We start from the raw sequence: 23,769 nt of genomic DNA on the forward strand, positions 1-23,769 counted from the left end.
CGATGTATTTTGTTATACAGAATACAAATTTCGAAATCCCAGGACGATCAACAGTTAATTTTTTTTTTTTTTTTTTTTTTTTTAAGACGAGAAACTTTAGCAATGTTGGATAGGGAGGATGCATGTATCATAGCCATACAAAAAACAAAAGTCCTGTGTAGCGGACCTCAGGGTATGAATTCGATGTATTTTGTTGCACAGAATCCAAATTCCGAAATCCCAGGACGACTGGCTGTCATTGTTTTAAATGGGCGAAACGCTCGGGCGATTTTGCATAGGGCCGTCACACATTTCTCGCCCATAAAACAAAATTGACACGGTCAATTGACCTGGGGTTTCGAAAGTTTGATTCTGTGTATCAAAATACATCGAATCTATACCCTGGGGTACTCTGCACAGAACTTTTGTTTTTGTGTATGTGTGTGGCTGTGTTATCAATCAACAACAGATACAATGGCAACATAACAATGCATTTTGTTTGTTTGTTTGTTTGTTTTTACAAGTACAGTACATAAACAAATAAACAATTTGTTTCAACAGAAAAAAAGCTATCGATTATTATTGGTAATGAACGACATTGTTTTTTCGATTTTTTCGAAAACTACGCATCTCTTCAGCTTGATGTGATCTATCGACTGACATAAGCTTCATCTTTGGACATTATTATACTTAAAGAAAAATCAAAGCTAATCATAATCTTGGACTACATCTCATTTAACATACGTGTATTGTAGTCTTCACAATGAAATCTTGATGAAATATCAGTTTCATCTTAATATGTGACATGGTTACCATACAACATCAACTATTAGATTTAGAGAAAAGAAATCTGTTTACATCAGGAGTAAAAATGTATCTGAAAAGATAGATGAACACATGACGTCACGCCCTCACCCCATATCTATCTTTGCCTATTGTAATTTATTTTTTAGGAAGTGGATGGACACCATAGATATTTTTTTGGAAGTGGGGGAACGACGTTTCTCCGCGTTCCCCTTCACATTTACCCATCTGGTTTACATAGTTTTTTTTCGAAAACTACGCATGAGGATTCACACACAGATTGTTTAACTCAATGAGATGTATCAATTGGTATAAAATCTCATCTTTGAACTTTTTTATTTTATTTTTCGTTAAACGCTCATAAAATTTATACGATCAAGTTTCTACAATTATAAGAATACAGCTATTTCATAGTTTATTGTGTAACTGTCAGTTGTTGATGTGACACATCTGGAGACAAGCCAAATTCCTTTAGGGTGTATGCAGATTATTATTGGGAGGTGAGATTTTTTTTTGGCACAACTCTCTGTATTGTTCATGGTCCCGTTAGACGCCACCCATTCATCAAACCACAATCACATCTACTTCTAGTACTACTACTACTACGACGACCCATCCAGTCACTTTCCATTCTTTTGTGTTCTTCATAGTAAATGTTCATTCCATTTTTTTTTTTTTCTCAACAAATTCACCGAATCACAGCTAATCGCGAAGTTATATCACGAAACCCATAAAAGTACTCCACACTTCCTTATGCAATGTGCCGGAAATGGAGCATCGCATTCATTACAAGTTAGAAACACTTAGAATAAATACCCTTTGCGACAATCGCACGCAAAGGAAGCTTATGCCAGGAAGTATATGTTTTAAAACTAAAATTGAATTAAATATCCCGGGAAAGGCAAAGATGATTAACAAGTTGAAAAAGAAAAAAAAAAAATACCAATAATACACCTTCAAAGGAAGTTCAACTGTCGAATTATTAAGAATGATCCATCTTTGTCTAGTGGGCAAAACAAACTTCAAATCGAAATCTTCACGTGAACATCCTGTCATGCATAAATGAATTAGCTATGGACAACAAATCAAGTGCAAGGAGAGATCCAGAAAAATTAATCTATAATCGAACTTTCATAAAATAGAGTACGTTTTATTTTACAGCATCTCATGTAATAACCTACAACTTACAAGAAGTAAAATTCAAACAGATCTATAATTCTATCGAATTGGGCAAATTGTACTGTAGGACGTATATATGAGTGTAGATTGAAAATATTTGACTTGTTTGAATTTTAGTTCCCTTACATTTTACAACTTATGATAAACAAAGTAATTTCTGTATTTACAACTTCCATTTGATACCTGTATTGTTCGCCTCTAATTACAAGTCTCATTTTACCTTTATGTACTGCCTCTAAAATTACGCTTCGCAAGAGAGGGCTTTAAAAAGACGGCGTCAAAATATTTCTGCATTCCATCGCGAGTGACGTGAAAACTGAAAAAAAGAACATACATGTGTACAAAAAAAAAAAAGCAAGTATATGGATGCCATGACATTTCCAAAGTGGAAGGTTGCAAGAACAAGATCACTTAAACAAAGGATTATAAAGAAAATTAAAAGGTTGTTTTAAGTATGTATGTGTAGCGAAGGCGGTCGTAGAGGCTATTACTACTAGTACTACTATTACTACTACTCAAAAGGTCAGCCGCGTCGTAGACCCATGACACGCTCACAAAAGTAAATTTACTGCTTATGGAGAGTGTCCACTCCATTCCACAACACACAGGCCACGAATAAGGAATGAAGCAAGTGGAGGACAACGTACGAGAACAAAGGGAGTAAATTTGGAGGTGGAAAGTTGTAGAAAGGAAGGGGAAAAAGGAAGGCGTTATTAAAAAGAAACAGATGAAAATTAAAATTCTGAAGATGGATATTTTAGATAGAAATAAGAAAATTATCCAACCTTATTTAGCAAATTATTGTATACATAGAGTACACTACATATGTATATATGTGTGTATGTTCCTCCATAAGTTTGGAATGCCAGGAGCAATTTCAATCACACTTAGGACACATGTGACTTAAAATCCGAAAAAAAAAAAAAAAACTGTGGATATAAAGACACTCCTGTTACCAACTTTGAGTTACATGTAAAAATAATCGGAAACGACCGATGTTGATGTCGAATTCATAGTTTTCGAGGTCGTTGAGATCAATAAGGGTGAAAAATAAAGTGTCCAAAATAGCCTAGATTAATGTTGAATCTATAACTTGCTATAGATAGATTGGGAAAACGGCTAAGCTGTTTGAAATGACTTTTGGACCATAGTTAGTACCAATCCCAAGCTGGGATTTTATCATATCAAGTTGATTAAAAGGCGTATTCTAAGGTGTAAGGTGTTTCAAAATATATCCCAAAAATTACACTTTTTTTTTTTTTTTTTTTTAATGTGTGTCCTAAGTGGGAGAGAGAGCTCAATATTTTCCATTCTCTATTCTCCCTGTGCGAAGAACGCGAGCATTTCATCTAGTAAATAACAACAACCACCTAATAATAGCAACAACCATCTAGTAATAAATAACAAACAACCACCATTTTTTCAGTGCCTTTATACTTGTAGTACCCCATGTAAAGCTTCTGGCTGCTTACCACTGTAAGAAATCAGAGAGCTTTATATCGGAGGAATATTAATTGACGTGTAGTAATGATTTATTGCATATGTGGTAGGGAAAGCTGCTCAAATTAAGGATCACTTTCTGTATTTTATTTTACCGAAGTTTGTATATTTATGTAATGCTAAAGGATAACGTTGTATACATTTAAATTTTCATATTACAATTTTAATGAAATTCCAGATTGTTACTGGGCATACTAACAATCTTGGAAATGAATAGGCATAAGCATAATGATGATGTTAGACTTTAAATATATAATGGCATAAGATTTAACATTCATTCGTTGACAATAATGATTTAGCTGGAATTGAAAATGAACTGTCGCAAGAATGTGAAGAGTTATTAAACACATTTCCCCGAAAAGAATAAACAAATAGCAACAAAACAACGACATATTATTTCTTAATTCATCCTCATTTTACCAACAACTGATCGAAACATCGTTTCTATTCATTCTTTGCCCATACCGTATTGGTTCACTGATTTTTACGGATACACAATCACCAGCGGCACGTGCACTAATTATTATAATTATTATTAAAACCTTTAATTTACATTTACCTTGTTTCTTTTTCCCTTTTTTTTTTTCTAAGAAGCACGTATCAACAAAAAGAAAAACCTGATTTATCGAAGAAACGTCTGCCATCAAACGTTGTAAATAGTCGACCGGACCCTTCAATCAGCTGTGAAATTAAAGGAGTTGTAATGGCTGCAACGGAAGTTATAAGAGTAGTTTCGTTACGCTTGGTAATCTTTATTACGCTCCTTCAGAAGCCACTGTCAAACAGTCACGTGATCAGAGAGAAAAGAAAAGAGTTATTTCAAAATATGAACATGGATGTTCATACTGCTACATATTGTTTCCTTATATTTTTCAAGGATTAACCTATACTTGCAATCTATATAAGTAAGGCCCTTTATCAAACGAGTTGGTGCTTATATTCTCTCTGGCAATCTGCACTATTAGTTATTTGAATGAAAATAACTATTTACTTACAAAGAAAGAAATACATGGGATTTCTCGAACTGGAGAATTATTTACTCATAGCAAGGGATAGAAAAGTGGACTCTATGCTTTTAGTTCACATGCTTTTCGGAATTTCAAATGTTTTTGTACAGTACAATACAGGACAAATTAGGATGGGATGTAGAGATGTCTAAACGAAGAGAGTGTTAACAAGCGCGTTGGCCTATCAGTGAACTGGAAACGCATGTATGTGAATGTGTAAAAAGTAAAAACGCACTCACAATACAGAAGGGATTCATCAATTTCTGTACTTAAGGTCCATCAGAATACTGGTTAAGAAAGGAAATGTAAGAAAACATTTTTACATTGTTAACCCCTTCCGTAGCAATGACGTATGTGCGTGAGTCAGGATGCTTGCGTCAGCTAATACTAAGGACGTCACGAGTACTCTACAAGAATCTACTTATATTATTGCTGAGTATTCCGATTCCGATTCCGAGGAGAGTATTACTCGACATCTTGATATGACAGTTTGTCAGATTTATTATACTAACACCATGAGAGAATAAATTTACACGAAAAAAGATTTGTTCTGATAATGTTAACAATCTGTTAAAATCAAGTATTTAGGACCAGAGTAGTCAATTAAAGCCTGGAGTGAAAAGGGTTCAAGCAACAACTAATAGCTTATAATGTTTGTTTCTAATTCTTCACAAAGCTTTCTAATTGGGTCCATCACTCGTAAGTGATCCAGTAAAGTAACCAGGATGTACCTGTTGCTCTCAATTTCCTTACTTCAGTATAACCAAAATTTATTTTTAATATAATTATTGGAACTTCAGTTGAAGCATGAACTTCAGTAACGTATTTAATCAACTAATAGAAAGCGAGAATGTGTCTAGAGTAGGGGAGACCGGGGATGGTTGACACACTTTTTCATTTGTCGGCTGTAACTGGCGAGGTAAATTTTCTAGAGAAGGAAAGGAAGTATTGGCAAACTCGTTATACTTTCTCCTACTAATTAAAACAATGTCGAATATTATCTGTATTATATTATGGGAGCTTGACACGAGTGAAATGTATGAACTACCCCCGTGTCTGGGTTGGTTGACACACTGTATGGGGTAAGTGGACACACTCATATATTGAAATATTTTGTACCTATCTTTCATATTCAGTGTATTTCCAAATTATACATTCTAGTTAATAAGTACGAAAATGACTACTAGTACTATTACCTTAAACAATTGAGTACAAATAATGTACATGGAGTGTTAGGTTTACTGTAGGCAACTGAAAACTTGTATACTATGCAGGCTAAAGTTCACAATTTCTTTAAAAGGGAATCAGTCCTGTGCTTCCTACCTACCAAGCACAACCAAAAGTATTATCAAAACTGCGTATTAATTCTTCCTACAACAAAAAGAACTATCAATTGGAATAGGCCTATAATTGACATTAAGTTATGCTTTCACAACTAAAACAGAACGAAACAGAACAAGTTGCAAAATACTTTTACCTATAGCTAACGTAGACCTTGTTGTATGAACATATATTTACTGTTATCTTTTTCTTTTCTTTTTCTTATTTTGTTTATCACCTTCGATGCACCTCCCCTCTTAGCAGTACTTACCTGGAATGTCACTGTACATAGTGTATATAAAGGTTCGGGGTTCGATTATAAGTTAGTGTATTTTATAGTTGTTATATTATTTTTGAAGTCAATGTTAATATTGTATAAAAGACGAATCTTTATTCTTTAAGCTATTGATAATGTGCCAGCCAAGAACAGGATGTAGGGTCACTGAAGGGTCACACATATGTGATGATAGTGTACGTACTTTCAAAATACTCTCTTTTGTAATGTTTTCTTTTTCAAGGAAGTATGATAATGTACGCGCGTGTACATCACGCAGTGAGAGCATGGATTACTAAGTCCAGTTTCAAAGTCTGTATGATAGGTCTCCACGTGCGTCCACGTGTCGACCTAAACTCATGTGATGATTTGATCTTTGTGCTTACGATAGTTTTATATACTAGTTGCTATACTAGGCTCGGCACATTCCGGGAAGCACTTCGATATTGCTATTAAACTCTTTGCGGTCTGTATCTAGGACTACTGCATCTTAGGGACGAGAATTAAATAGTAAATAGTATCTTAGTTCTATATACATATATCTTTACATGTAACTAGAATCTTGGAACAATATATATATATATCTTCGAATTCATATATTTTTGTATTTCGTCGTATCTAGTGTTTCTAATCTTTATCTAAAGTGGAACTTTAATGATTTTACTGCAAGAACAGTCAGTGAGATTTTGTAGATGTTTGTTGTGGAACTTGTAACTTCTATTTTTTCTTATGAACTTCAATAAACTTCTCACGCTTACCAAAAGGAGATCCTATTTTATTTGAAGAAAAAGAAGAACCTGCGCGAAACGCAAACGTAAATCATACAACAGGAAAATAAAGTGGTGGCAGCTGGGCAGGATCTCAACCGAAGTACTCGAAGTTCGATTCCAGTGCACGTTCCACAGTTACCAAGTTGAACATTCATCATTGTAGTCAGAGTTCGTTCTTCGACACGAAGCTGATACGTTTTAAAATATAGTTACGTCCAGATACAGACCGCACTTCGTCGACAACACCTTTTTTACTGTGAGTGCAAGAAGCTTGCCTGTTCAAGGTGTAGCGGATACCTCGGCGTACACACCGTTCCAGTGTTCCAGTTTTATTGCATCCAGTTCCAGAGATCCAGTAAGCAGTACCATTCTCAAGTGTGGCTGGTCCCAATTGAGCAACATTCCAAGCCGAGATCTTGTGGAAATCCAGAGGCCTCATCTTTAAACCAACATCAGGAAAGTACCAGGATCGACGCCAGCAGCACCCCCCATCACAGGAAATTCAAGGTTGGTTACAATTTTCATTGCTTGTTTGAACTTCCAAAATTTGAAAGTGTTACGCCTGGAGATAGAAAAGATTTGTTCTTTGGTTACCGCGGTTGTTGTTTACTTGTGAAGTGAATAACGTAAAATCAAGACAAGAACAGTCTAGGATAGAAGGCTTTAGTATTCACCGTTCCTCTAGGGAAGGATTAAAATATTTCATTCGTTTAATCTTGGGAATACTTGGCAAAACAGAAGGTGTAAGAAAGGTATTGTCGCTAACAAAATTTTTGTAAATTTAAATTGTATAGTTTAACGTAAGTACTAATTGCCAATGGCTACCAGTGGTAGTGCTGATTCTTCTGATACAGAAGTAGAGTATTGTAGTGTGTCAGAAGCACTAAAGTTAATTTCGGTACCATTTTCGGGAAAAAGAGAAGCATTAGAAGAATTTCTGTCTAATGTAGACGCTGCTTTTGAATTGGTTGACCCAGCTAAGCATAGTACCCTTTTGAAATTTGTTAAAGCAAAAATAACTGGGGATGCTAGATCTAAATTGTTAGTTAGAAAAACCACTACTACGTGGGAAGCTGTTAAACAAATATTAATAGAAAATTATTCCATTAGACGAACTATTGATTTTTATGCATGCCAGCTTTTTAGTGCTAGACAAACCAAAGCTGATTCAATTGCTTCATGGGCAAGTAAAGTAGATACTCTTCAGAGTCAATTACGCGAAGCCGTTGCTCGTGTTATAGATGCATCTAAATTGCCAGGAGCTATAGCACTTGTTGAAATTTTAGCTAAAGCAAGTTTTATTCAGGGGCTAACAAATGACAGAATTCAAATGATTGTAAGATCTAAAAGCGATGATGATACATCCTTAGGATATATTATCGAACTCGCTCTAGAAGAAGAAACACAGATCACTTCCCACACTTCTCTCCCCTTTCCAAATGTAAATAGTAAGAAAGCTCAAAAGAAAGAATTAGTATGTTACCTATGCCATAAGCCTGGTCACACCAAAGCTCAATGCAAATTACAGAAAAGAAAGGAAAGAGGAAATTCTTCTAATCAGTTTATGAAAACGGTACACGTTTGTGAAATTTGTCCTGAGATCGCCGCGAGAGGCACAGGATGTGTTAATGGTAATTCTCCTGAGATCGCCGCGAGAGGCACAGGAGGGGTTAATTGTAATTTTTCCGAGAGCGCCGCGCGAGGCACGGAAGGTTATAGCAATTGTTTGCATGTTGCTAGTAAAGTAAATACTAGTGGAAATACTAGTAGGGTAAATACTAGTGGAAATGAGAGAATTTGTGATAAAGAACAAAGTTCTCTGCATTTTAATGAAGTAAAAGCCTGCAGTAGTCAGATGTGCTCAAGTTGTAATGGTCAGGGAAACCGCAAATGGATGTAAATGAGCAACCTGTTTGCACCTCAGATAACACGAAGGGTTGCATAGTAACAAATCAAGAAGAAGGTACTATTACGGCATTCATTAAAGAATTGCATGCTGATGCAATTTTTCTCTTAGATACAGGCAGTGATTTAAGTCTTTGGCAAATCCATGCACTTCCATGCAGTTTTAGAAAGAATATTGATACAACACAAACTGTGACATTGAAAGGATTAAACAATGTTAAAACTAGGTCACTAGGTACTATTTATCTAACATTAGTGATAAAAGGAGTAGAATTCTCACATAAATTTCATGTTATTTCTGAAGGATGCTTATCAAAAGACAGACACATTCTTGGCCGTGATTTTTTGAAACAAAAAAAATTGTTTGTTAGAATTCCATTCTCCTCCTCCTCCTCCTCCCTTGTCAACACATGCTTGCCAGAAACTTGACCTTAAGGGCAGCGATAAGCTTATACTACCGTTGACATATAGTATTCCAGCTCGATGCGAGAAGTTAGTTTTTGTTCCCACAAACAGCACAGGAATTGGAATTGTAGAAAAACGAGAGATTAAACCGGGTGTTTTTCTTTCTTCTTGTTTGACAGTAGCGAAAGAAAATAAATGCATAGCTAGTGTGTTAAATGTGAATTCTTCAGTAGAGAATATAACTTTAGATCCGATAGACTTACAAGGAGGGTGTCGGAAGTGTGAATCTCAGATTTCAAAAATGTTTGTGCAGATCGTTAGGGAGGCTCATGGAATAAAAATCGGCACAACACATTTCGGCGGAACCCCATATTTGGGTGGGGCAGTGCCCCTTTTCGATTTTCGGCTTTAGTAGTAAAAATCGACCTTTTGATTTGAAAATTGACTTCTTGTTGTCGACAATCGTTATCATTCGTCTTCATTTGCGTAAAGATACTTCAATTATGGGTCGAGGATCCCTGTTTGTGTGGGGGTCCCCAGTGGCGAATCTAGAAGGTAAAAACTGGGGGAGGCCTACCCCAGGCTATGATACTATATCATGAGTTTACTTTCAAGAAGATATAAATAATAGCTTCAATTATTTTTGTCACTAAAAGAATGGGGGCTTCCCCCCGGCCCCTGGCTAGATCCGCCACTTGGGTCCCCCTCATAAGTGTGATACATGTTGTTCCTTCATTTTGACAAGCTGAATTCAAATATGTCAATTCCGAGTTTTTGAGGAGCACGTGTGTGGTACAGGTCTCTACCTAGTTTCTGGGATACCGAATCAAAAGTTGAAAGACAACTGAAGGGCTTGAAATAGAACTGAAGGACTGAAGTTTGGCAGAATTCGTGCTAACTTTATGCATTGTATGTTTTATAGAAATGAAACTGCTTGAAAAAGTGTTCCGCGGAAAGACTTTTGCTGCACCAACTACATTTCAGGAATGTTATATCTTCGCAGTCATCACATATGATAGTGTCGTTTAAGGAAAATGAGAAACTCACAGGATTAACAAATTCTGGTGGCCTCGCATCTACATATCCTAATTTATACCAACTATATTTGAACACATCATGGTACCTTGGCGATGATAGTTGTTCATAAACTAGGGATTGCAATTTTATAATGTTGTTACGTGGTGAAGTTGTATATCAATTTGGTGTAAAATTACGAAATCTCTCACTTTCCTTACAAAATTCTTCCATATTCTAAAGCCCCAAATATCCAGTGGTTGTACAGCCCAAGTTGCTCCCGGTGGAATCTGTTTACATAGCATTTTTTCGTCCGGAATGTGTTGCTGCGTCTCTTTCTCGTTAAAAGATGATCATGAGTCTACGAGCAAGACACTTTTGTCCCCTATGTTAGGAACGAAAATGTCACGGATTCACTCCTCCAAATGCAGCTTACTCATCTTTCCAGATTTTGATGCAGAAGCCTTAACATTTTGGGGCTGGAATAAAGTTTTCTTGACCTGTGCTCCAAATTTTCCTGTCGGTTCTGGGAATACAATGTATAATGGCCCAACAAATTTTCCATTGGCAGACATAAGGGATATTATTGTATAGCAATGAGATAAGGCATTTTTGGATTGTGCAGAAGCTTCTACTTTTTTTCCGACCTTGTATGCCTAACATAGGATTACAGTACAGTTCCATTGCAAAAACATTTTGATCGGAATTGTAAGTATTGTCTATATCAAATTCCGGTAACGTATCCCTGACTTCTAGCTGGAAAGATATGGCCGAAGTTTCTGTTTCTTCTGAAGTGTCAACGTCTGATCGCGACACGAATTTTGTTATTTCTCGCTAACAATATTATGTTTCCGTTTAAAACGGGTGCATCAATTTTGGGACCCTTAAAGTTTTCAAGATTAACTTCTTTCGCTTTTTCAGTTGTCCATTTCCGAACATCCATGTCATGTACAGTCATGAAATCTCTTTTAGGCTTCAATTCATACACTAATCACTGATTCTGCTAAACTTCAATTTCAAGCCCGTCAGTTCTCTTTCAACTTGTGATTCAGCATCCCAGAAACTAGGTAGAGAACTGTGCCGCACATGGGCTCCACAAAGAACTTTTAATAACATATTTGAATTCAGCTCATCAAAAGGAAGCTGGAACATATATCACATTTGTGAGGCGGACCCCCCCCCCAACACATAGGGATCCCTGACCCACAATTGTAGTATCTTTACGCAAATGAAGACGAATGATAACGATTGTCCACAACAATAAGTCAATTTTCAAAGCAAAGGCCGATTTTTATTATGAAAGCCGAAAATCGAAAAGGGGCACTGCCCCATCCAAATATGGGGTTCCGCCGAAATTTGTTGTGCTGATCTTTATTCTATGAGCCCCCCTAACGATCTGCACAAACATTTTTGAAATCTGAGATTTACACTTCGGACACCCTCCTTGTTAGAGAAATTAGAAGAAAACCATGTTTTAAATATTCAATGTGAAAAAGACAGGGTCCCACAAAAGTCAAATTCAGAAAGTTTAACTGAACGTTTAAAATTACTTCATAAGCTTTTAAGGCTAGGTCATTTACCACCCAAAGAAAAAGAAAGTATACTTGAACTTTGCGATGAATTCAATGATGTTTTCTTTCTACCAGGAGACAAACTAACTGCTACAAATGTTCTTGAACATGAAATTGTTATTGATCCTAAACATGTAGGCAAAATTGTTAACAAAAAGAATTACCGAGTGCCAGAATGTCATAAGGAAGAATTAAATAGACAAATAGAAGAGTTGTTAAAACAAGACATTATAGAAATTTCAACTTCTCCTTGGAACAGTTCTATTTTCCTTATTCCAAAGAAACTCGATGCATCAGGAAAACAGAAATATAGACTAATAGTCGATTATCGATCTGTCAATGATCTATGTGTCCATTCGTCTTTTCCGTTACCTAACATAGACGACATTTTGAGTAATTTAGCCAATGCGCGTTACTTTTCCAGTTTAGATCTCCATAGTGGGTACCATCAATGCTATATTAGGGAAAAGGATAGACCTATAACTGCATTCAGTACACCTGAAAATCATTATCAATTCAAGCGACTTGCTTTCGGTCTGGCGACAGCACCGGCCACTTTTCAAAGATTGATGAATACAGTGTTAGCAGGGCTGACAGGTACGAGTTGTTTCCTCTACCTGGATGATTTAGTGGTCTTCTCTAGTTCTTTAGAAGAGCATAATAGTAGATTACGTGAGATTTTGCAAAGATTTCGCAAAAGCAACCTGCAGTTAAGTGTAGATAAGACTGAATTTTTAAAGCCAGAATTAACATACTTAGGACATGTCATTACACCTAACGGAGTAAAACCAGATCCAAGATTAGTGGAGAAAGTTCAGAACTTTCCTGTTCCTCAGAATAAGAAACAAATTAAGGGATTTCTAGGACTTACTGGATATTATAGGAAATTTCTAAAAGACTACAGTAAAATTGCTTTACCCTTAACGTCCTTATTAAAAGAAGACGTCCAGTTTTCTTGGGGAATCAAACAACAAGTTGCATTTGATTCGCTTAAAGAGAAATTGACAACTCCTCCAATTCTGCAGTATCCTGATTTTAAAAAGCCTTTTATAATCACATCGGATGCTTCAGCATTTGCCTGCGGAGCTATTCTCTCACAGGGTGAAATAAACAAAGATCTTCCAATTGCGTATGCTAGTAGAGTTTTCAATAAAGCAGAGAGATCGTATTCAGCGACTGAACGGGAACTGGCGGCTCTAGTGTGGGCTAGCAAAGTTTTTAGACCATACATTTACGGAACAAAAGTAACTTTTGTCACAGATTGCAAGCCACTAACGTGGGTTTTTAGAGTACAAAATCCGACATCTAGACTTTTAAAATGGAGAATACTTTTAGAGGAATATCAATACGAAATTGTGTATAAGAAAGGAAGCTTAAATACAAATTCTGACGCCTTGTCACGAATGTATTCTTTAGATGTTATTGAAGAAGAAGATAGGGTATCAAATTGTGATTCACAACAGAAAGAAAAGGCTGAAGCTTTAGACTTAGAAACGAAAAACAAAATTTTAGAAGAGTTTCATACTCAAATTCTAGGTGGACATATAGGAATGAATAGGTGTTATGAAAAGATTAGGAAGTACCTTTCTTTAAATAATATTGACATTAAAGAATGGCCAAAACTGAAGGAAGATGTTGAAGATTACATAAAAGGGTGTGAATTATGTCAAAAGAATAGGAACACACAACAAAAGGTAAAAATGAAGATGGTAATAACTGACACTCCCAGTACAGTTTTTGAAAAGGTCTCTTTAGATTTAGTCGGGCCTCTCCCAGAAACTTTAGAACACAGAAACAAATATTTATTGACTGTACAAGATAACCTTTCAAAATTTGTTATTGCAATTCCCATCCCTTCTCAAGATGCTGATACAATCAGCAAAGCCTTTGTCGAGAATGTAGTGCTAAAATTTGGCATTCCACACAGCATATTGTCTGATTGCGGAAGTAATTTCTTGAGCGATGTCTTCACGCGTATTTGTAAATTGTTACAAATAGAAAAACTACATACAACCCCATACCATCCGGCATCGAATGGTGGTATAGAAAAATTCCATCAGTCTTTAAAATTTTTCTTGCGATGTTATGTGGCAGAAAATCAGAATAATTGGGACGAATTAGCATCATATGCTACTTTCTGTTATAATACCACTCCTCATAGTTCCACTCAATACACTCCCTTCGAACTGTTATTCGGGAAACCTGTAAATGTACCAGGTGTATTACAAAGAAAACCCTCTGAAGTTGTATACAATTACGATGATTATGTAAAACAGTTGAAACACAAATTGCAGGAGATGCACGGATTAGCTAGAGCAAACCTCATTGACAAAAAGGAGAAAAGTAAAGAATATTATGATAGAAACGAAAACGAATGCATTTTTCAGAAAGGAGATAAAGTGTTATTATATGATGAGTCAGTCCGCCGCGGCAGATCAAAGAAACTTGACAGTCTCTGGCGCGGACCGTACGATATAATTCGAACAAAAGGTGTAAACTGTACCTTAAAGGTTGGCAAACAAGAGATGACTGTGCATGCCAATAGATTAAAGATGTATTATTAAGTGACTCAAATTCTTCATGTTATCTTGTAAAAAAAAAAAAAAAAAAAAAAAAAACAAAGGTAAGGAAAGTAAAATAACGTTTCTATATTTACAGGATTGTTCAAAATGATAGGACTTAAAGCTATTCTACTGGTTTCTCTTATATGTAGTAGTCTAGAGCTTGGAGCACGCATAAAGAAATTTGAAAATACGGCAGGTATTTATTATGACTCTTTAGGAGAGGTTCAGTTATATAATACTTACTGGCAATTGGTCTCTTACGTTAACTTAACTAAGCTAGATATAAGCTTTCGTAACTTGGAAACTTACGTAGATAGGACACAAAACCTGTGTAGACACTCAGTGGTGAAATCAAATAAAACAAGTTGTGCTACAGTGTTCGTAAATCAAGTTTTGACTAAGGTATCTGATATCAAAGAGGTTAAGGAAATAATAAAAGAAGTAACAAAAATTTCTTCGCAAGAAAGTAGAAGAAAACGAGGGTTAATAGATGGTATTGGTCACCTTGCTAAATTTCTATTTGGCACCTTGGACGATGAAGATGCCAATTATTACACTCAAAAAATCAATAAATTAGAAAAAGAACAGTTAGATTTCTTGAAATTGAGTAAAGAGCAGATGACTATTGTTAAATCTACCCTACAAGGTATTAATAAAACTCTTCACACAGTGGAGACTAACGAAAATATTTTGAGTCAAGGTTTAGAGCATATAAGTAAAGAGATATCAAAAAGAGAGAGACATTTAAATGAAGCATTTTTGGATTTAAATTTAAAGTATACAATAAATGAACATATCGCAAAAGTTGAAAGGTATTTAAGAGATTTAAAGGATCAGTATGAAATTGTTTTGCAAGCAATTTTAAATGCACAGAAAGGTGTATTACAGCCTCACATAATCACTCCTTATCAAATAATCCAACATTGGAAGGCTAGTCAAAGTGACCTCCATAGTGCGTTATCTTTACCAATTGGGACAAGTACTAGGAATAGTTACTTGTTGTTGAAAATAATTAATTTAGATGTGTTTATCAATAATGGAATATTATCCTACGTAATTCGTCTCCCTTTGACAGATTCCATTCGTTATCTAGTATATAAGTTAACTCCCTTCCCTACTAAAATAAAGAATACAACAAATAAATTTGTTTTTATTCAACCTGAAAAACCTTACCTTTTAGTTGATTCAATTAAGCAATATTACGCAAAAATGACTGAAATTGAGTTCAATAAATGTAAGATTCTTAAACAAGATTGGTTTTTGTGTAAACAAACGTTTCCTATCTTGTCTAGTCATATAAATCAAGAGTGTGAAATGAAATTATTACAATATGTTCATTATGTTCCCATGGATTGTAATAAACATGTGATACAAATTGATCATTGTATATTTGTAACCTTAAATAATAATGAGTGGATTTTTGCTGCTCCACAGGAAGAGAAAATGACAATATTATGTAATGGATTTGAACCTTATGATTTAATTCTAACAAATTCAGGTATTATTCATCTAGATAATAATTGTAAAGCTTATGGTTTGAAGGCGATCCTCCAAACACAAACATGGTATGAAACCAATGTTACAGGTAAAGACTTTACTCCGAAATTAAATCTTACTGATAATTGTTGTGAAATATTAAATTCTCATATATACCTGGAAGATATGCAAATTAACCTACCTATTCAACATGTAATTAATTCGGTTAGTGATTTAAAGGTAGCAAGCCATAAAATCCAGGAAGTAGAAAAGAAAATAGATGATGAACAATGGAAACTACTTCATTCTGAAAAGGTAACTCATCTCTCTTGGTTTTCATATTTTGGTACAGTTCTGATAGCTCTAATATTAATATTTTGTTGTTGTTACCGATGTAAATGTTTTCGCTTTTTCAAAAGGTATTTTGATGATGATAGTTGTTGTAAACAAATATGCATTAAACCTTTTATTATTACTAAAATAAATCAAAAACAAGATACCACTGAGCCTGTAGTCATGTCAAGAATTGCTGAGCAGGTTACTGAGATTACAGATGAGTTACAGGTAGCTGTCCCATCTAAGAAAGGTCCTAATCTACGTAAGGAAAGGTAAAAAAAAGAAAATCTTTTAATGTTTCATATCAGACTGTGAATTTTCAGTATCCAAATTCGCAACCAAATTCGCAATTTGATATGAAAATTCAAAAAAGGAGGGAGGTGTTGTATGAACATATATTTACTGTTATCTTTTTCTTTTCTTTTTCTTATTTTGTTTATCACCTTCGATGCACCTCCCCTCTTAGCAGTACTTACCTGGAATGTCACTGTACATAGTGTATATAAAGGTTCGGGGTTCGATTATAAGTTAGTGTATTTTATAGTTGTTATATTATTTTTGAAGTCAATGTTAATATTGTATAAAAGACGAATCTTTATTCTTTAAGCTATTGATAATGTGCCAGCCAAGAACAGGATGTAGGGTCACTGAAGGGTCACACATATGTGATGATAGTGTACGTACTTTCAAAATACTCTCTTTTGTAATGTTTTCTTTTTCAAGGAAGTATGATAATGTACGCGCGTGTACATCACGCAGTGAGAGCATGGATTACTAAGTCCAGTTTCAAAGTCTGTATGATAGGTCTCCACGTGCGTCCACGTGTCGACCTAAACTCATGTGATGATTTGATCTTTGTGCTTACGATAGTTTTATATACTAGTTGCTATACTAGGCTCGGCACATTCCGGGAAGCACTTCGATATTGCTATTAAACTCTTTGCGGTCTGTATCTAGGACTACTGCATCTTAGGGACGAGAATTAAATAGTAAATAGTATCTTAGTTCTATATACATATATCTTTACATGTAACTAGAATCTTGGAACAATATATATATATATCTTCGAATTCATATATTTTTGTATTTCGTCGTATCTAGTGTTTCTAATCTTTATCTAAAGTGGAACTTTAATGATTTTACTGCAAGAACAGTCAGTGAGATTTTGTAGATGTTTGTTGTGGAACTTGTAACTTCTATTTTTTCTTATGAACTTCAATAAACTTCTCACGCTTACCAAAAGGAGATCCTATTTTATTTGAAGAAAAAGAAGAACCTGCGCGAAACGCAAACGTAAATCATACAACAACCTAGTAGCTATTTCACAACAAAGTAAGCCTAGCTACACTAAATCACAAAACGTTACATACATGTGTTTTCCACTCAGACACATCGTCCCTTGATCACAATTATGACACAAACAGAATTTGCTTCTGTCAATACATGCCTCGTGAGCCCAGTTCTTGCAATGTGAGCATTGGATCCATGATTCGTTTGGTTTATTATTGGTATAGATAACGACATGTTGCAATTTGTACTTCTTGTGGTAGCCTATTTTAGATATACTGACGTAAACTAAAGAAAATTTATTGTTTGAATATGTTTAATTCTCCCCCTCCACTTCCTATTTTACTTTCACCCTATTCTTCAGTACTTTTAAAAAATAACAGTAGGTCTCCACCTATCTATATTACAATAGAAAAATCATTTCACAGTTCCTGACTCCATCTTACCTTAAAAAATGATATTATTCCGCTCGGCAAACTCTTCTGCTGCTTTAGGAATGCAAGAAACATTGTTCTTCGCCTCAATGATCAGAAATGCAAGTCAGATATGCAGCAAACACCCCTTCGAAGTCCCCCCCCCCTTTGTTATCATTACGTGCTTAGCCAATGAAATAAAGAGTGGAAAATAATGCTCTCTTAGATAGAAAATAGACGTGCTAAATCGGAAGCGTTTGAGGAGGGGTGATTTGGGGTAGAGGGTAGGGAAGTACTGGTTGACGTGAAGTGAAATGAAGTTTCATTCAATAAATATAGGCCTACAGTACCAAACTGAAAGAAGGAAATGTCAAACTTCTGAAAATGAAACAAAATTCAACTTAAGACTTAACAAAATACATTCAAAATACCTTTCATCACCACACGGGGTTGGTTTTCACACGTGTCAATCTACTCCAGGCCTTTTGTGTCGACCAACCCCATCGCGCCATGTCAGCTTATACTTCCGCTCAGGGTGCGAATTGGCGGGGGGGATGCCAGGGATTTCCCCCCCTGACAAAACTCTTTCCTACCCTGGAGAAGAAAAATTTTATCCCTGACAGGGATAACTTTTTCCCCCTCTGGAGTATTTTTAAATGGACATAAAGATAAGATAGAAAAATGGAACAATTCTTACTTTTGCGTAGCTAACCTAAATATTACTTGAGTGAAAATTTATGAAAGATCTCACATCTCAACTGTTTTGTACTTGTTAATATATATATATATATATATATATATATATATATATATATATATATATATATATATATATGTGTGTGTGTGTGTGTGTGAGGACTGGGTGGGCATATGGGTGAAATTCATCCCCCCTGGGAAAATTTTTCAATTCGCACACTGCTTCCGCTAACAATGACTATGAGTCATACACTGTTTATCTCAATGCCTGTTGTAGGTGAAATAGTAACCTTTGAAATGCGTCGTTCGTTGTTTTCTTTACTAATAAATTACTACCTCAAATTACATAAAAACTAGAATTATAAAAATTTACTTGCACCCTCTAAAAAACATTTTTTTCTTCTCAACTCTTGAAGTTCTCTCCTATATCTATGAAAGTACAACAGCAACTGCGTCGTACGTAGCCACTCCTATGATATGAGTATTGTGGGGATACCAACCCCTAAACGTGGATTTAATTTGCAGTGTGTCACCTAACCCCTGTGTCAACCAGCCCTGATCTCCCCTACCCATGGTCTTTTCATTCTCTCTCTCTCTCTCTCTCTCTCTCTTCTGTTGAATAGGAATCAACCATATCCTGAGTATTCAGTGTTGGTGGATATCCTCTGAATGTTTTTTTTTTTCACTTCGTCCCATTCTCTGTATGCTGTTAGATTTTTTATAATGTCACTGTTGTTACTATTATGTGTTTCCTGTTATTAATTATTGCTGTCTTTTTATTTGAGTACTCATTGCAAATATCGTATTTTCGAAGATTGGGAACACTGCTTTGAAATTCTGTTGTCTTCATTCATTTTTGAGTTCACGTTTGGTAGCGATTACATGAGTACTAACGAAATTGCTCGATATATTATAAATTAGTGAATTCACTAACCGTTTCCTTTGCGATTAGTGCAGCCTAAGCTTCAACTCAAGCTCTGGATCTATTCCAAGAAGCTACTTACAATCCTTAAGAACTGAAATATTTGGTTTAATGATATAATTTACATTCAGAATACACTTATTTTTACCTCATTTGCACGTTTATTTGAATAAAATCAGGAAATAAAGAACTAAAAACCTTTCATCATATGATATCTGAAAACGTCTTAGGAATATTAGTGACATTTATAAGTATGTTAAATTATGGACCCTGGTTAGTGCATATAAATAAATAGCTTCATTTGATAAATTGTTTAATGCGTTTACGTATGTCAGTGTGTTAGATACTTATTTGCTTATTTTTAAAGATCATGTATGTTATTGAAATTAACATTAAATGACTACAAAATTATGTCAATTTTATACTACAACATATACCATTAAGTCACTGTTTCGAATCTTCGTTTGATGCTGTTTATGCCCCATGTGTAGGAATGTAATGGAGTGTATACCCACTCAATAGTTTTATAATTTAGTGTACTCTAAATCAGGGATGTAATGAGCGAGATATAAGGGCAGGTACACCTTATACCTACGGTCGAGCGTATATCTACCAACAATTTTAACAATACATCACTGACTGTGCGTATTACCAAGTCTGTAGTCTCAAATAATCATGAAATAAAACCATCTGAGACTTTTCATTTCAAGTGCTTAATGGATAGCGCTATGACCAATATTCTTTTGTCAGAAAAAAATAAGTATGAATTAATATTCACACTGCAATCAACATATCTTGTCTTTACACTTTTGAAACCAACAAACACTTGTTCACATGCGATATTTTCTCTTCACTACATATAGCTATCAGTATAAAAAGCCCCCTTGATTGTCTTGCATCTGAATCTTCTATTTACTAAGCACGTAACCTACTTAACTATTTGACATCCTTGAAAGAAAAGGAACTTCCTTTATGGGAGGTACCAACGCAAGCAAACATTTCACTAAAGCCATGTTAACAGCACAAACGTTATGGTAGCTACGGCAAATGTAGCCTAAGTGACTGTCCGGTATCAATTCAATGCTAATTTAAATCCCATAATTTTCATTATATGGATTATACCAAGTTGATCAGGTTCAAAATAATTTCTTGAATATACATCCAAATGTTTTATTGTATTGTACTGATCCTAATACATATGTATGTCTTGCCTTGTTTTCTCAGTTATATTCAAGTGTATCTTGCTTTTCTTGTTTATCAGTACAGTACGCTGTGCTTGCATGCCTCTTATCAGTATCAATTTGATATTTTTTTTCCTTTAAGATTATGTGAATAACACTGCCACTACTTAAGTAGTTCAATTCCAAATGTTTGTGATGTATGCTAAGTTTGAACCAACGATTGCATTTTTTTTTTTCAATTCGTAAATGTACATTCAAGAACAAAACTGTAGTATATATTCTACATGTCGCGTTCTTTCGTCAATAACTTTCGAACGAATGGTCAAACTGTAACCTTCGTTACAGGAACGTTCTTTGGATTGGAATATAGTTTTCATTGGCGGTTCTTGGGGGAAGTCACATGGGTAAAAATCACAATTTTATGGCTATAAGCTGAAAGGGAAAAAACTTATTTAATGTCCTAGTTGCTGTGTACAAAAATTACATTAGATAAGTTTCATTTCCTTCAGTATGTAGTGATAAAATTATTTTTATTAATGTGACTGTTCTATACAGTACTGAAAATTAAATTTTCTCTACATTAGAAGAAAATTAAAATAATTCACTCATTCCGAAGTTACGGATAAAATAACATATAGTTGTCTATACAAAATTTTGCGGCGACTGTACGTACAAAGCACATTTTTATACCAATATCACGATAAACTTGTGTATTTATAAAACAGAACAGAAAGAAATGAAATCTTCCAATTTAATATCCCACGATTATGCCCTGTAGGTTAAGGGAGGCGGATAATTGACGCAAGGAAATGATGATGGAAGAGGAGTTGGTGGAATGAGATTGCGGGAGGAAACGGAAGTACTAGAGAAAACCCACATATACGATATTGTCCACCACAAGCGTACTTGGTCGGGAATCGAATCAGTGACCTCAGGCACCAGAGATAAGCACTCCACCACTGAGTCACTGTGCCCCCCAAAAGAAAATAAAGAATGAAAGAAAATGATTAAGTGTGACTCATGTTGATACTACAAAATTATTATTGTTATTTTGTGCTTTTTTTGCACCTTTTAGCTTTTATTTTCTGGTTTTTAGTACGTCTCTCAAGTCAGTTATTTTTTCCTTCAAAATTTATTTAATTTTTCCACTTTTTCGTGACCCCAGTGGTTAAGTTAAATACCTAAAGTAAAGGTACGACACTAACTTTCTATAAATTACGTCAACCTACGAAACATGTGTGATCAATATATAGCCCTATATGCGTTACAGATGAATATAAACATGATATTAACACTATCGTCTGTTGAGAAGTTTCATGGTTTAGCTCCGAAGAGTATCGTTAGATCCTGATGAAATTTATATGGGATTACCGGTAAAGTATGCTCTTTCAAACAAGAAAAGAATAATCAAAATCGGTGCACGTGTGTCGAAATTATGCTCGAACACAGACACAACATAGATATCGTTTAAAAATCAAACTAAAACAGCTCTTTTGTTCGAAATACCTTTATTATTTCAAATCTGTATCTTATGACATAATTAAAATAATGTGTCATTATAGATATGGACAGAATACTCTTTCTTCCTCTCCGTTCAACTGGTATGGTGCCCGTCTACTATCCCTTTTCATGGAGCTAGTTCACCATTGGTTGACCATTTATTTTTTAGTAACTACAAAATTCCTTAAGTAAGTTTCTTATAAAAACAGTGTTGTTCATGAATATTTTCTGTCTTTATTTACAAATATGTTTCATATTTAGTCTTTAATTGTAATCAAGGACAATATTGTATATATATAACGAAAGTATTATAATAAATGGAAAGCCCAAAAATGAAAATTTGATAGCTATGCTTGAAGGGTTATAGAGACAAACGAAAAGAAACAGTTCTCTTCGCATATGAGTCAGAGATTGGAGGCACCACCCCTGCCCGCCCAGCCCAGCCACATACACACCCACTTGAGATACATCGCTTAGTAAAGAGTGCAGTCAAGTGTTTCATTTTGGTTAAAGTCTCTTGTAAGCGTTAATGGAAAAACGGTGTGCAAACAATATAAAACAAAAAGGTTTCCCTCCCACTACACAAACCTCTTCAGTTTAAGAATACTGGCACCAACAAAAGTTCAAAAATCATTGCATAGTATAACGGTTCCAAACTCCATTCTGAATTGGCCTGCCTTCCTTTTTAATGAATACGGTTTGTATTAGACTAAACATCGTTTACAATAAATATAATCTAATTTCTGAATAAGACAACTTTCGTTTTTAAAAATATTAAAAATCCAGTTAAATGAAAGCTTCAGGTTTACCTACTAATATTATGTTCCATGGTAATGTAACATTTAAAAAATATATATTTATTTTAATAAAAATGTAATTCGGGTGATTATGGTTAAATTTCTAAATGAACTGAGAGATAGTTAATTTCAAGTTTCTTTTATATTGTTAATAAATTGATGGGTGTTTTTATGTGTTAAAATAGATTTAATATAACATTTGATTATTATAATAAAAATAAAGTTTTTTTTGGTAGTATCGTATTTAGAGATAGTGATATAATTAACATTAATACTTTTTTGGAATTTATAATAGTTAATAGGAATTTTGTTTGACTGTATAATTAAAGAATAAACACAACGTGGGTATTAACAAACAAATATAAAGGTAAACTATAACATGACTTTAGAGATGTAAATTAAATTACACAATTCATAAATTTTAAAGATTTGCTACGAAAGATTTCATTTTTAATGTTACTGACAAAGTTGTAATACTCGTATTTATTAAAAGAATGAAAAAAGGAAGAGTGTATAACTTTTATTTTAGAACCTATTAATGCTATTATTTAAGAGTTGTTTGGCTTTCCAATTTTGACATTTATGATTTGTATTATTATTTTTTTTGTTAGAATCATAGTAATTTTCAATATATTTTTTAGTTTACTATTACATTTAAAAATTGATTATTTTGTTAGAAAGTTTATTATTTTGGTTATTTTTTTACTTAAGGAATACTTGTGATTTATTACTTTTTTTATTCAAAACTATAAACATTACTGTACAGCTACAAATTGTGTTGTTCTAACATTTAAAGGATTTACAACATTACTTTTTGTACTTATTTAAAATATTGACTATTATGTATGTATGTAGGTAGGTAGGTATTA

The 23,769-nt window shown here is 34.4% G+C and overlaps 1 protein-coding gene and 1 long non-coding RNA gene across 3 annotated transcripts in view; one reads left to right on the forward strand and one right to left on the reverse strand.

Moving 5' to 3' along the window:
* Window positions 1-23,769, reverse strand: part of ec (ubiquitin specific peptidase echinus) — a 217,475-nt gene that overhangs the window by 88,207 nt on the left and 105,499 nt on the right. The window lies entirely within an intron of this gene.
* On the forward strand, window positions 1,627-23,710 carry LOC145693057 (uncharacterized). Its single transcript, XR_014132706.1, has 2 exons — window positions 1,627-7,340; window positions 14,387-23,710. It is a non-coding gene; the product is annotated as an uncharacterized LOC145693057 (long non-coding RNA).

This window comes from Thermobia domestica, chromosome 1 (genome assembly GCF_964235325.1).
Source record: "Thermobia domestica chromosome 1, izTheDome1.hap1.1, whole genome shotgun sequence".
In the NCBI taxonomy this organism is placed as follows: domain Eukaryota; kingdom Metazoa; phylum Arthropoda; class Insecta; order Zygentoma; family Lepismatidae; genus Thermobia; species Thermobia domestica.